The sequence below is a fragment of the Polypterus senegalus genome, chromosome 6 (genome assembly GCF_016835505.1).
Source record: "Polypterus senegalus isolate Bchr_013 chromosome 6, ASM1683550v1, whole genome shotgun sequence".
In the NCBI taxonomy this organism is placed as follows: Eukaryota; Metazoa; Chordata; class Cladistia; order Polypteriformes; family Polypteridae; genus Polypterus; species Polypterus senegalus.
The window spans coordinates 27,184,364-27,198,688 of NC_053159.1; the positions used below are offsets into that span (position 1 = coordinate 27,184,364).

The 14,325-nt window shown below is 38.3% G+C and overlaps 1 protein-coding gene across 2 annotated transcripts in view; it reads right to left on the bottom strand.

The window, feature by feature from the left end:
* ppih (peptidylprolyl isomerase H (cyclophilin H)) overlaps nucleotides 1–14,325 on the bottom strand; it is a 122,872-nt gene that overhangs the window by 88,605 nt on the left and 19,942 nt on the right. The window lies entirely within an intron of this gene.

The following is a 14,325-nucleotide window of genomic DNA, read 5'->3' on the forward strand; positions in this document are numbered from 1 at the left end:
AGCCTTCTTTTTGTCGATGTTTACTTGCTGAGCTGACCGTTCTTCCAGGAGATGTTGCTTATATATGATTTGAGTGTGTGTTTTTTGTCCTACTTGACGTGTCCTTTTTTTTTGGGTGGCATGTTGTTAGTAGATAGTTAGTAAACATGCACGGGGCAGTATGCGTGGCGTCTCCCCAGCAATGGATTTTATGTGCGCAGCCGCAACTACCAAATCAGCACGCTCCCCAGCAATGCTGTCCTTTACTTGCTTATCATGCGCGGCTACGCCATTCACTGAGTACCCAGCTTCCAGTGTGTGTGTCCATGGTCACCCCAGCAATGATGTCCTTTATTTGCTTATCATGCACGGCTATGCCATTCACGGTGTGCTCAGCTTCCAGTGTTTGTGCATCCACGATGCCAGTCGTGCGTGTCGCACCGAGCCTTGCGCATGCGTACTTCACCAAAAGACACACACACACACAGACACCTGGACGCACACAGGGGTTTTATTAGAGGATTGTTTTTAGATAATCAACACAAACAGTTTTCTTGTACTCCCCACACCAACCCCACTACAAATGCTAAGGTCAGAAACTGAAGCCCTTCCAAGTTCAGGATGCATTTTTAATATCATGCTTTGCTCCACACCTCAGGGACACGGCTCAAACTCGGACTACAGGCTTCCATATGAAATGAGGACGAAGCCTGACAATTAGGGTTGACAGCAGACCAGGCACACTGGACCCCACTAGTTGGGTTTGGATTAGGATTGGGCAATGAAGAGAGCTACACCATGACACGGGGCAGGTCATAGAAGTGTAACTGGCCTAGGTGGACTATTGCATGGAAACAGTGGTCCATTTCCAGAGGTGATAATTGGTTGAATGAAGGAGATCTGCATGCTGAGATTGGTTATTATGGCTCCGTAGGAAGCCAATGCTCTCGCCTCCAAGACCTCCCTAAGCTCTCATTTGTTGATTTTCCATGGAAAGCAATTGAATTCCAAAGTTTACTTCTGTAGTTAGAATCTGAGCTTAATCAAACACATTACTGTTTGTTTCTACGTGTACTTCATCAACTCCCAAATGCCCAAGCAAACATTGCCCAAGCTGAACCAATCTGTTGTTTAAGTGACTCTTTTTACTGGCTGTTATCCTGTTCTTATCTTTAACAGAATAATTAATGAAAATACAGGATTATGTTCATCAGGGTGTGTGGATTAGCATATCGAATGCCAAACGTGACAAATTTCATTACTATAATTACTCATTGTACATTCATGCCGTCAAACAGATGTGAATACAGAGTGTTGGAAATGGCCTTTGATCTTCTTTTTGGGATCTAACTGTAAAGTTAATGGGACTAATCTAACGCGTCTGTGGCTCCCAAACTGTGTATTGTTTATTCTAGTATGTTTCACCCAATTTGACCGTAGATGTGTAAATGTTGACATCTTGACACATTGCTTGTTTTGGCCCACTATGTTGCTTCATTGTGTATTTTAGTACAGTGTTGTGGAGACATGTCACATGTTGGCTGGACATGCAAGTAAGAATTTCACTGTACTCTGTACATGTGACCATACTACTACTACACCTCCATTAACACAAAAGAATTGACTAAGAAACTAACAAGCTAAAATCATCAAAATGACAAATGTGGAATACACTGAAGAAGCTGTCTTAGTGTATTTTGCGTTCTGCAGCTGCAAGATCAACTGAAGAAAACAAGTACAACTGATGAAAAAAGATAAAGGTACTGCTTTTTACAGAAAACCTTGACAGCAGAATTATAAATCCAACACCATAAGAAGCAATCCTCTTGACATCAGCAAAAACAAAAAGCTCAGTTTACAATTTACAAATTATAAAAGAAAGGAAAAACATGAGCAATGTTTTGTAAAATGGTGTTACGGGGAGATAAAATAAACACAGACCCCAACAAAAGACTAGGATGCTCACTGCTTCATTCTGGATGGCCGCAGTTTTTATTACAACATAATTTCCCAATTAGAAGCCAGTTGCTAGCACTGATAAAACTATCCCTTGAGCAATATCTTTGTAGTTCATTTTCGTTAACCGGCTTGTTAAGACTCTTTCCTTAATTGCTTCTGTCATTCGTAAACAGCTGCATTTGCAGTTTTTAAATGATTCTTGCTTTCTTAACCAGCTGCCAATTTACATTGTGATAAAAATTACAAACAAACTGGTCCCATTTGCACTTGCATGTCTTCGTCATGTAGTAAAGGATCCGTTTTAATAAAATACATGGACATAATGGAAGGAGAAAAGATCTAAGAATAACTGATCTAGGGCGAGTTCTTCAAAACCAATCAGCCATACCAGTTTCATGAGAAACTCTACTGTAATGCGCTTGCTACCTTCTTTGAGTGTTTCTCCAAACCTCTTCAATATCAGCCATGAAGTCACCTGGCAAAAAGCATCAAAATTAAACTTAAAAACAATTGATACATAGTACTTTCATCATTTGGTGTTTTTGGTCCCTCTTTAGGTGGAAATACATTTGTGAAAGGGGAGTGAATATGACAAGTTAACTAAGTAGAAGAAAGTAAATACGTACAAAATCAGACACATACTGATTTATAGGCAAACAGAAAATAAACAGATACAAGGCATGAAAACCACCACATTTTTCTAAAGAGCCTGTTCTTTTCGCAGAGTTTGACAAAAAGATTTCGCTGTTTACTAAAGCATACGGCAGCCCTTCTAAAGCAAACATCAGAAGCCAAAAGATTAAAATCCAAACAGATGAGCAGCAAAGTTAAAGAGTGAGAGGGCCAAGAGTGGAGACATGAAAAGAGCACAATGCTCCTTTCTCACAAAATCTTTAGATTAAAAAGAGTGCCTAGCCTCCACACCATCCTCTGCAGTAAAATCAGAAATGTTGATATTTCCATCCTTTCTTCCTCATTCCCCATCTTCTTCAAAAGTACACTTTAACAGCAATGTTGTGCAGCACTGATCAAGCGAATATCTGATGTCACCCAATGATTTACGAGGACAATGGAACCATTTTTCAAAACACCTGTATTGCCTTCCACCACACTGAAGGTTCACTAATGTGCTCTGTTGAAATTCTCTTCAACCACCATCTTGGAGTTAGTTACAGCTTTCAATGGGTATGTAAGAAAATGATAATTTAGTCAGGTATCATTTTTACTATTTTACATTTCAAGAGAACTGGCATGAGATTAACTTAATCTGCTCTGTCTGACAGCTTTTGTTATGGTTGGTGCAAGTAGTAGTAGTAGCACTCTACACACAGCTATTGAAAATAGTTTTTCAAACAGTTGGCTAACAGGACATTTCTAGCTTAAAATTTAAAGCACATTTCACATCAACGTCTTGTTCATTTAAATGGTAACACTCTTTTTGAACAGATTCAGTTGGGTTTCTGGGCTAAACATACAGTTGAGGCCAAAATTATTAGCCCCCTGGAATCATGGAACATTTTCCTAAACTTCTTCCCAAAGTTTGCAACATTGATGAAACTTGATATAATCAAACATCCACCAGTGCTATTTACTAGCTTTTGATACATTTTGTAATATAAAATATATTTTTAGTCTTGCTTTACTTTATATCAAATATAGTAAAAAATGGGGTGGTCAAAAATATTAGCCCCATGTTAATGTTTGCTTTCAAAACACACCTACACTAATTAACCAATCAGCTTTGAAACCACACCTGTGCAATCAATTGGCTTCCTAACAACACTCAATCAGCATAAAAAGACTCCCAAGGAACAGGACTCTTGAACACATGAGAGGGACTACTGTTACTGACCATGCCAAAGACAAAGAAAATCAGTCTGGAGCTCAGAAAGAAGATAGTAGAGGCTCATGATAAGGGGCAAGGCTACACTGCCATTTCCAAGCGATTCACAGTGTCTAGAACTGCTGTACGTTGCATCATTGCCAAGTACAAGGAGACAAATTCTGTTAGAAACAAACCTGGCTGTGGCCGTAAGCGCAAGATTTCAAGAACTCTGGACAGAAAAATAGTCAGAGATGTCAGCAAGGAACCCTGGACATCTGCCAAGATGATTGTTGCTGACCTGGCCTCTTCTGGAGTTGATGTTTCAAGGAACACAGTTGTGAGGGCTCTTCACCGTGGTGGGCTTCACGGCCATCGTCCCAGAAGAACCCCTTTACTCAAAGAGCGGCACATCACAGCCCGACTGAGGTTTGCCTGTGAACATTTGAAATGTAAAGATGATTTTTGGAAGTCTGTGCTTTGGTCTGATGAGACTAAACTGGAACTGTTTGGGCACATGGATGTTGCTTATGTTTGGCGAAGAAAGGGACAGGCCTTCAACCCTAGGAACACAGTTGCCACAGTTAAACATGGTGGTGGGAGCATCATGCTGTGGGGCTGTTTTGCAGCCTCAGGCACAGGGAGCCTTGTTCAGGTGCATGGTATCATGAAAAAAGAAAATTATGTTGACATTCTGAGGGAGAATATGCAGAAATCTGGTTGTAGTCTAGGCTTAGGTTGTCGCTGGGTCTTCCAACAAGACAATGACCCAAAGCATACATCAAAATTAGTTCAACAGTTTTTCAAGGATACCAAAAGCAAGACCTTGACCAAGAGGAGTGGCCCGCACAGAGCCCAGACCTCAATCCCATTGAGAATCTGTAGCGAGTGCTCAAAGTGAATGTCCATGCTCGGAAACCACGCAATTTGGACCAGCTAGAACAATTTGCAATGGAGGAATGGACCAAAATCCCTCAGGAGACCTGTGCTAATCTAGTAAAGACCTACTCTAATAGATTGTTGTCAGTTGTGGCTCAAAAAGGGTACAGTAATGATTATTAATGGGTATGGGGCTAATAATTTTGGATGTCTCATTTTTGCCCTAAATTGTTTCCACTCAGTGTGTCAATAAAATATCCAAACTACAATTAGTGGACCTTGTTATTTTGGACACAGATATGCTTTAAAAAACAAACATTTGTTGTTAATGGTCATTTTCATATTGAAATCAGGAGTGTTGCCTAATTTCATAAGGGGGCCTAATAATTTTGGCCACAACTGTAGTACTAAAACAGCACTTGTGAAAATCACAAATGATCTCCCTTGTGCTGCCGATGCTGAACATCTTGGCATTCTTATTCTCTTTGATTTAAGCACAGCTTTCAACACAATTTCCCATCCCCTTCTACAAGAGTGTCTTTGTAGGAATTACAGGCACTGGTTTATTTGCAGGTCAAATCTAAGTATCAGATTTCAGTTTATTCATTTGATAAATCATAGAATAATACAGTTGTACATTCCTCCCACTGTATTAAGTCCTTTGCTTTCATTGTGTACTTTCTTCCTCTAGTGTCCACCCCATTATGCATGATGGGTGTCAGCTTTTACCGTTTTACAGATGATAATGAAGCACTTCCTCCCTCTTCTTTGATTTGTTGCCTTCTTGATAAGAAAATTTGGATGATACACCACCTTCTTAGACTCAACAGCAAAGAATCTGAATTTTTACTTATAGGCTTAAAATCAACTGTACTAAAATCTGATAATGCTAGTATTGAAATAGATGGTTCTTCAATAACACTTTGACCCCACCTCATGTTAAAAGCTTGTTATCCTTGACAGTTCTTTCTTTTGATTCTCATGTTAATTCTGTACAGTACATCGGATTTAGATAGATAGATAGACAGATAGATACTTTATTAATCCCAAGCGGAAATTCACACTTATTATCATATCTCAATATTATGTTCCACCTTATCTTATGCTTACACTGACATATTGATTCATGCATTCATTATTTCAAGATTCAATCATTGATATGTCCTTTTGCTTCATAGCCCTAATAAACCTCTACACAGGCTTCAGTTGATTTTAAATGCAGCATCCCGTGTACTTAATTATCCTAAAATGTACAATCAGATTTCAGCTGTTCTCTACAAGCTTCACTGACTGCCAATTAAATAACTGGATTAATAATAAGATTCTGTTACTTAAGTAGAAAAGCCCTCCATAATGTTGCCCTGGGTCCACTTGTTGGATTTTCTTAAGCATTATCTCTCATCTTGTTTGATTCACTCCTGATACCTTCGTTTCCTTATTGTCCCTTCTTTACAACTTTCCATAATGGGAAGGCAAGATTTCAAGTATGCTGGAATTCACTTCCCTTACACATTAGCTCTACAAACTCAATTTTAATGCTTAAAAAGCAACTTAATACCTCTCTTTTTAAACTTGCCTTTACTCTGTATGTTTAGGTTTTGTTATTTCTATGGTATTTCTAGATTGTTTTGTTTCATTTAATAGTCTTTAATATTTAGTGTGTTTTATACTTGTAATCGGAGTGTTTTGGAAGGCCCAAATAGAATGCATAACAACAGCATAAAAAAATAACTATTTTTGTAAAAATATTTAAACATGCAAGTGCAAATACTAAGAAACAAGAGATGACATTTTGCACTTTTAACTCATATTCAACATTAATCTCAAATCTTAATTTTTAAACTGAGCATACTGTACAGTCAAACAGCAATTTTAACTTTAACAAAAGTTGTATATGAAGGACAATGTACATTGAATATAAAGTCTACACACTCCTGTCAAAACTGCAGATTTTGTATAATAAAAAATGAAACCAAGAGAAATCATGTCATAACTTATTCCACCTTTATTGCTAAATTTCAATCTATACATAGAAGGTGAAAACAAATCAGAAACCGTATTTGTGAAAAAAGGGGAAAAAAATGTAGTGTTATTTTTACGCAAAACATACGGCCGGGACGCCTCTTCCTTGTATGGTGCAGGGGAACAAGCATGGACAGAGCAAAACCTCCCCCGGAACACTAGATAGCAGCCCCCCTGGTTAGCAGCGGTGCCTCACACTCCCGCAGGGCTTCATGGGAGATGGAGTTGGATAGAGCCCTGTTGAGATCCGGAGGCACCGCTAGGGGGTGCTGCAGCTGTTCCGGAGCCCGTATGGGTGGTTCTTCTGCTCGAAAGTGCGGACAAGGAGCACCTGGAGCACTTCTGGGTGACTTATATAAGGGGCCAACTGAGACTACTTGGTAAGCCAGAGTCAGGAGGAGGGAGACAAAGCTTGACAGGAGAAATGGAGGAGAAAAGAGAAGAGAGAGAAAGTATTGTGCGTAATCATTGTGCTTATTGGGACTATGTTGGGCCTGTGGGTAAAGAGGAAGAAGTTGCCCAAAAGGTGAAGAAAAATAAAACATTTGTGTTGTATCAGTATGCCTCCTGCGTCTGTCTGTGTCGGGTTGAGTGGCTGCTACACCCTCTATCTTGGTCATAATACCTTTGGGAATTATGGCCAAATAGTTCAACCTTGTTCTCATCAGACCATAATGCACGTTTCCACATGGTTTTGGGACACTGTGTGAACCTTTTGGCAAAGTTTAACTGGGCTTGGATGTTTATCTTTGGGAGAAAAGGCTTTCATCTTGCTACCCTACCCCACAACCCAGACATATGAAGAATATGACTGTTTGTTGTCACATATAGGGAACAACCAGCACTTGCTAGGAAATCCTGCAGTTCTTTTAATGTTGCTGTAGGCCTCTGACCAGTTTTCTCATCAATCTTGGAGGGATGTCCCAATTTTGGTAGAGTCACTGTTGAGCAATATTTTCTCCACTTGTTGATGACTGCCTTCACAGTTCTAATGTTAATACTTTGGATACTTTGTTGTACCCCTGTCCTGATTGATACCTTTCAATGATGAGATCCTGTTCATGTTTTAAAAGTTCTTTGCAGACCATGTTTTTAGGGTATGTTATAACCAAGAGGATATCAGAATAATCCTACAGGAACAGCCAAACTGCATCTGAGTTCAATCAGTGCCACTTTAATTAATGTCAGGCTACTATCTGAGGTAAGACTTACTGGGATTGCTTGATTCTGAACGCAGCCACATCCTTGATTAAAGGGTGGACACACTAATGCAACCAGGTTTTTTGTATGAATTTTCCCCCCTTTTTTCACTAAACAATTTCTGATTTGTTTTCACCTTCTTTGTACAGATTGCAATTTTGTAATAAATATGGAATGAATTCTGACAGGATTTATCTTGGTTTCTTTTTCTATTACACAAAATCTGCAATTTGGCAGGGGTGTGTAGACTTTTTATATACACTGTACATACACTAAGGCTAACACCACTTGTGTTATCCCCATTAAGAAACCCAAAAACTCCAGAAAAGCGGTAAATTGAAAGTTCTCCTTTCTTACATGACTTTGGAATAAAAAAAAAAACATACATGGTTGATTGTAAGATGAAGAATGTCAAATTATTAACAGAGAAACAAAAGAAAAAAAATTATGACCCACTCGGACAAACCTAATCTGACAGAGAATCTCTGTAATTGGCTGCTTAGCATTCATTGTGATTAAACAAACCTGCTCTTTCGTCAGCATGCATTCAGTAGCAAGCATTGTTTCAGCTGCTTGTTTGTCTGGAGCTGGCTGCTGCTGCTGCTACTACAGTTTCTTTGCCATCTAGAACATTCTATACCCACTAGATCTTGGAAAATATTGTTATTCTTTTGTGCAATTCCTTAATATTCTGCAGTTGGCTTTAAATCCATGAGGGTTGGATAGAGGCAAATTATTGATAAACCAATTATCGATCAGTAGACACCACTGTACTTTCTAGACAAAACGCTGAAAGATTCTGGACATACTGTATGCTGAAATTCACAACTCTGTAGTTGCCAGCAGGCAATGGGCTGCAACTGAATGCCATTTGCTGCACAGTCACTGGCACCTGCCACTCCTTATCACAGTTAAATGTTTAAAGAGGAATGACAATTTTGGTAATTTAACTCTGCCTGCTCCTTTGTTATGCAGTATAGCAAGGAGTTTGTTCCTCTTAGTATTTAAAGAAGTGTATTTAAAGGCACACACCTTCTCACAATATCATGCTGAAACCCGCCCTTTCCAAAATGCAAGAAGTTAGTTTTTGCAGGGAAAAAAAAGTTTATTACAAGTGGATGGTAAAAAAAATAATAAAAAAAAAAAAATGGTTCTCTAAAGTTTGGGGATTAAGCTGAATTTCCTCTCCCTGCCCATGGAAATAGAAGACTAGATAAGCAAAGTAGCAAAGTGACAATACAAAAGTGAACATTTTAACTTATCTGTTTGAACCCTCACCCTTACAGTAACCTTAGATCTTCTCCAGAGGCATCAGAAAACAATGAAGGTGTGTGTGTAGCCCACTCCCACTCACCACAGTTCTGCTATATCACTATTACTCTGACAACCAATTAGTGAGTTTTATTTTTTTTTTAAAGATTTCACATCCATTTACAGAGCGATGACACCAAAATAATGTGCTGACCAGGGAATCTGGTATGATAGAACAGCACTAGGCAGTGTGACACACATGTGAATAGGACCAACAGAAGGTAATTCCATGCCAGGCCAGGAGGAGGCGGGCTGCACTAAACCTCTGCACTTCCGGCCCTGGCATCCAAGATGACATCTCTTCCAGGACCTGGTCTATAAAGATGCCATTTTAACTAAATGATTCAGTTCACCTTGAGAACCTGACTTGTGCACTTCAGTGATTATTTAAAAACCACTGCAGCCAGGTATAATATATAGGTGGTTGCCACAAACCTTACTGTGTGCCCGAGGCTGAAATATTTCACAGCAGCTACTTTGTAGTTTGAGTGTTGGCAGGGTATTGGACCTGTGATATAAAATTTTAAATCTGCTGCAAAGTTTTCTGCTACAGACCTATACGAAAATTAGAAACTTATTTTACAAAAATATTTTATTTGCCAGAAAAAGGAGGAACCAAACTTTAAATAAGTGAGGAATTAACATATCTCATTCCTTATATAATAAATATGGCTTGGACAGTTTGTTTTTATAGATGGGAAGTGTTATGTTTTGAGTGAAGTGCAAATTAAAGGATCAAATTAGTAAAAAATAATCAAAAAAATTACAAAAGGTAGGAAGGAAAATGTTAGACTTCACAAAGTCTGCCTGAGAAACTACCTGTTTTCTAAGCCACTTTTGATTACTTTCGGCTGTGCATATCCTGACATCAAGAACACTGAATGGAGTGCCTATCTACTGCAGGGCACACTTATACATCCACACCAGGCCTTCTTAGGGGTGACAAATAAGATAACATTTACATCTCTGAGATGTTACAGGCAAACCAGAAAACACAGAAGAAAACTCAAATACAACAACAAATTACTAATATCTTATCAAACTGCATTGTCCTGCTGCTTTCCACCATCTAGATCCAGAGTGACACTATATGCTTGAAGATGTGCAGCTTGAGATTATTTTATACAATACAAAGACCAGGAATGCAGCATCTTTTCTTTCATATCATCCATCCATCCATCATCCAACCTGCTATATCCTAACTACAGGGTCACAGGGGTCTACTGGAGCCAATCCCAGCCAACACAGGGCGCAAGGCAGGAAACAAACCCTGGGCAGGGCGCACACACACCCACCAAGCACAAACTAGGGACCATTTAGAATCACCAATGCACCTAACCTGCATGTCTTTGGACTGTGGGAGGAAACTGGAGTACCCGGAGGAAACCCACGCAGACACGGGGAGAACATGCAAACTCCATGCAGGAAGCGAACCCGGGTCTCCTAACTGCGAGGCAGCAGCGCTACCACTGCGCCGCCCTCTTTCATATCAGTGGAAGTTAAAGTTAAAATGTGGCCATTTTAGATAAATGTAGGAATTCAGGAGCAGGTTTATAAAAATAATTCTAGGGTTGAGCATGAAATTAAAATGAGAGATCATGGCACATTTGCAGTGAACTCAACATTAACATTACACATATGGAGTGTTTCAGAAGATTCAAGAAGTACGTAGTCTTGAAGTCTTTAATATAACGGCTGGAGGATTATTCTTTCAGAAAAGAACAGCAGAACAAATCTAACTATAAAATGAAAAAAATATTTGTTACATTCTGCCATTTTTGTGCAACACATATGAACATCATTCTAAAATGAGGAGACAGACAGGCATGTAATTTGCTGGTAAAACAGATGTGCAAAGATGTGGAGATCAACCTTTTCGTATTTCAGAATACTGTTAATAGTAGACCTAACACAGTCACATATGGTTAGACCTTTATAGTTGCACCTTTCATAGAGAATACCACTCCTAAGCGTTTTGTACTTGACATACAAACTAAGAGTCTAAAGCATAGGAAAGGAGTGCAGGTGTCACTCTAAGTCAGCAGTGGGGTTTCAGTACAAGAACTCCAAGACAAACATTTTTCTCAAACTACCTTAAAGTATGCATCTGACTTATGGCCAGTGAGGTGTCAGGAAAATAATAGAAAGCCATTTGCTTTAAAAAAACATTCAAACCTCACAAATCAAGGTTTAACCCGTGTGCAGTAGTACTCCACTAGGTGTGAATAACAAGGTCTATGTATGCCCTGAAATTATTTCCATTTGAATGCACTTGCCACGTGACTATAAGAGAAGCTCACAGCTTTGAAACTACTACCGAAGGCAGAAAACTGGAAATGGAAGATTTTGGTGCCCCCTGCAGGACTGAGCTGAAAAAGTCTCAGGCAATAATCACTTGAGGAGGAAATTACACAAGGTGGATGTCACCAATAGACTCTTTTAATCAAAGCTAATTAAGCAGGGTTAGGGTTTCGCTTTAGTCATTTATCCTTCCCTACATGCTCAAATCTAATGATGGATGTTAAGCAGTACTTCTGGTTTTTTCCCTTATAGATAAATAGATATGAAAAATGGTATCTCTCTTATTATAAAAAGAAATCCTGGAAAGAAAAAGCAAGGTGACGATACGTGATCTTCTCGGAAGTTCTCGAAAGACATTTAAAAGACCCGCGAGACAAAACAGACTTGCCACGGAGCGTCTCACGGGGACCATAAACACAGTGGCGTAGCGTAGTGGGGGCGGCGGAAGAAGTACAACAATGTTTTGAAATGGCTGTCACAGTCCCCTGACTTGTATATCATCGAAAATCTATGGGATGTTGAAGCAGGCTGTCCATGCTCAGCAGCCATCAAATTTAACTGAACTGGAGAGATTTTGTAAAGAAGAACGGTCAAAAATACCTCCAACTAGAATCCAGACACTCATCAAAGGCTATAGGAGGCGTCTCGAGGCTGTTATATTTGGAAAAGGAGGCTCAACTAAGTATTGATGTAATATCTCTGTTGGGTGCCCAAATTTATGCACCTCCCTAATTTTGTTATATTTTGCATATTTTCTGTTAATCCAATAAACTTAATGTCGCTGCTGAAATACTTCTGTTTCCATAAAGGCAGGTCATACATTAAAAGGAAGTTGCTACTTTGAAAGCTCAGCCAATGATAAACACAAATCCAAAGAATTATGAGGGGTTCCCAAAGTTTTTCATATGACTGTATAATACCACGGTGTTCTGAGACCAGTCATTAATGTGGACCCCCAAAATACTTGTAGAACTGCCCCACCTCAACATCCACTCTCCAAACAGTGACTGGACACACAGGCTCTTTGGTACGGCGAAAGTCGATAACCAGTTCCTTGGTTCTGATGTTAAGTTGAGCAGACCATTCTTTCTGCAGCAAAAAAACAAAGCTCTCCACCTGACTTTTCTCCTCTCTCTTATTGAAACATCTCATAAGTGCAGAGTCATCTGAGAATTTTGTGAGCATATACTAATAGTACTACATTACAATGTTCAGCAAAATTGAAAATGTAACAGTAATTAATAAATAAACAATGAATGACATAACCACCTTCCCTCACAGAGATGGTGAATCCATTGGAACACTGCATGTTCTCAGACCTTCCTGTCAGTACTGACAAAATGTTAATTTTGAACCTCATGATTATTAGTTCAATCCAAGCACCTTAAAGAAAGCCACCATGTTTACAACAGCAGATAGCAGCCTATGCACTTTGACTCACCCAGCGATGCACAGCAGGCCAAATGAACATTCTGAAAAGGTTTAGCAAATTAACCTTAAAATGCATCTCAAATTTCAGATAGCTGAAACTCATTTCATGATATCTCAAAATACTTGTTTACAAGTTAGGACATTTGAAATGCATTCTGAAATATCTAAAAGGGTATCAGTCATTGTTGTGAAGACTTATGTCAACACTAATATTACCTTACACATTTTATATTATTTGTTCATACTTTTCTTTTGGCAACTTGTATTTTTGTATATTTTATTTCTGCTTTTTTTTTAATCTTCTTCAGAACTTTACAATTCATGTATTATTTGATGGTTAATGTATGGTACTAGTTTATATCTTCTATTTATTTGATCTTTTTCCACACTTTTTTTCTTTTTGTACTTTACTGAGTACTTCTGAAGGACTTCAGACATGGCAGAGGTGCAATATAAATAAAATGCATTATTATTATTATTAAATACAATTTAAAATATCTAAACCGAACTCTCCAATATCTCAAATAACTTGCAGTGCATTTCAAAATACTTCAAACTGACCTTGCAGGCATTTTAAGATATATAAAATTTATTTTGAAACATCTTAGAAACACTGTTTCTTAAAAGGAAGTTTGTCTGTTTTAAGATATATATTTTACTTATTTGAAAACAGACTTTGAGATACTGATATCGACCCGAGATATCTTTAAAATTAAACTACAGGTAGCTAAATATTCAGATACCTTGAAATAACTTCCTTTTTAAAGACTAGGGGGCTTTACACCCTGCTCACTTCGCTCGCCGACCCCCGTGTTGACGCTATGTGCTAGCGACTTCGTCACTCTGCCATTCGCATATGGGGAAGCAGATGTACAATTTAAATAGACTGTTATTTTCATTGGAATTGTTACATGTGCATAATAGAACTAAATATTTTACATTACAGCAAGTAATTAACCATAGTAAAAAATAGTAAAATGTAGTAAATTGAAAGAAAATTATGTTTCATGTTGCATTAGAGGTATTGGTTGCGTTATACATTTTTGTTCTGTTTGGATTTGAACACACAAATATATTTTAAATTTACACTTTTAATGTAAAACTTCAGTAAAAACAATTTTTTTTTAATTATCTTTTTGGCAATATCGCATTGAATTTTGATTCCGTGTTTGGTCTTGCATCATTACAACGCAAAGTACAACGCAAAGTAAACTGCCCGCAAGTGAATGTCATTTCTTTCTCTCTAAAAAATAAACTGACTTTTTCGAATGCTTATCCCTGTGATTTGTTAATTGTCATAGCAAAAGCTATTCTAATGGGAAACCGTAAACGTTTTAATATGCATGGCATATCAAGATCTCCTTTGATGTCTAATGTTATCCATGGAAGATGTACTACATTACCTTTTTCGTAACCTGTTA